The 850-nt window shown below is 57.8% G+C and overlaps 1 protein-coding gene across 1 annotated transcript in view; it reads right to left on the bottom strand.

The window, feature by feature from the left end:
- IL3RA (interleukin 3 receptor subunit alpha) overlaps positions 1 to 567 on the bottom strand; it is a 26342-nt gene extending 25775 nt beyond the window's left edge. The window contains exon 1 of the mRNA XM_037735025.1: positions 241 to 567. The gene's annotated coding sequence lies outside the window, so the exon portion shown is untranslated. The remainder of the gene's footprint in view (positions 1 to 240) is intronic.
- Positions 568 to 850: the final 283 nt, after the last annotated feature.

Consider the following 850-nt stretch of genomic DNA (forward strand, 5'->3'; position numbering starts at 1 on the left):
TGATCACTGGGTGTGTGTCTGGTTGCTCAGTGTGGTGTGTGTCTGGTTGTTCAGTCGTGTGTGTCAGGCTATTCAGTGGGGTGTGCGCTGTTCACAGACAGGAGGCGTGAGCAGAAATCCGTTACGTGCCGACACCCGTACCTGGGCCCGTCCCTGCCAGCGTGGATTTAGGATCACACACGCCACAACCACCCCGGCTGCCCTCTCGCCCTCATGCCCCCCGGAGAGAGAGGACTTTACCTTAAATGCAGATGGAAGTCCCGTGTGGGAGAAGCAGCCTTCCTCGCTCCAGTGCAGAAGGCCTGAGGTGTCCCCGTCTGAGGACTGTGTCCACAGCTCTGGACGTTCCCGTTATTTTCCTGTTCGTGCTCAAGGAAGCGTCTCCAAAGAGAAAGCGAAGCTTCCAGTCCCCCCTACAGCCGTTTTATAACCTCCCGCGCAGCCCCACCCCTGGGAGTCAGACCCAAGGCCCATCTGGCAGGGAGGGGGCCTTCCTGACACCCCCTCTCCCTGGGGCCGGCATTCCGGGGTCAGTGGCTTTTGGTAACTGCGGCCGGATTTCCTTGAAAGAGAAACTCTTTCTTTGAAGATGGTCATTTTTCCACCCCCCGTGCTCATTTTCCGGCGAGGGTTCGCGTTCGTAAGAATTATAGTTGGTGCCTTGTATTCAGGCAGGATGGGGAAGGCTTCCTGACTAAGCAAACGCAGCCGGGGAGGGGCGAGTGTCCGTGCCCTGGGGTTCCTGGCTGCGTTTCCTCCTCGTTCCATGAGAAAGACACCCCCACCCCCCAGATGGGGAGGTGACCCCCAGTCTCAGATGATGTACTTAATACAGTTATCTTACCAGCCA

The sequence above is a fragment of the Cebus imitator genome, unplaced genomic scaffold, assembly GCF_001604975.1.
Source record: "Cebus imitator isolate Cc_AM_T3 unplaced genomic scaffold, Cebus_imitator-1.0 Scaffold708, whole genome shotgun sequence".
Lineage (NCBI taxonomy): Eukaryota > Metazoa > Chordata > Mammalia > Primates > Cebidae > Cebus > Cebus imitator.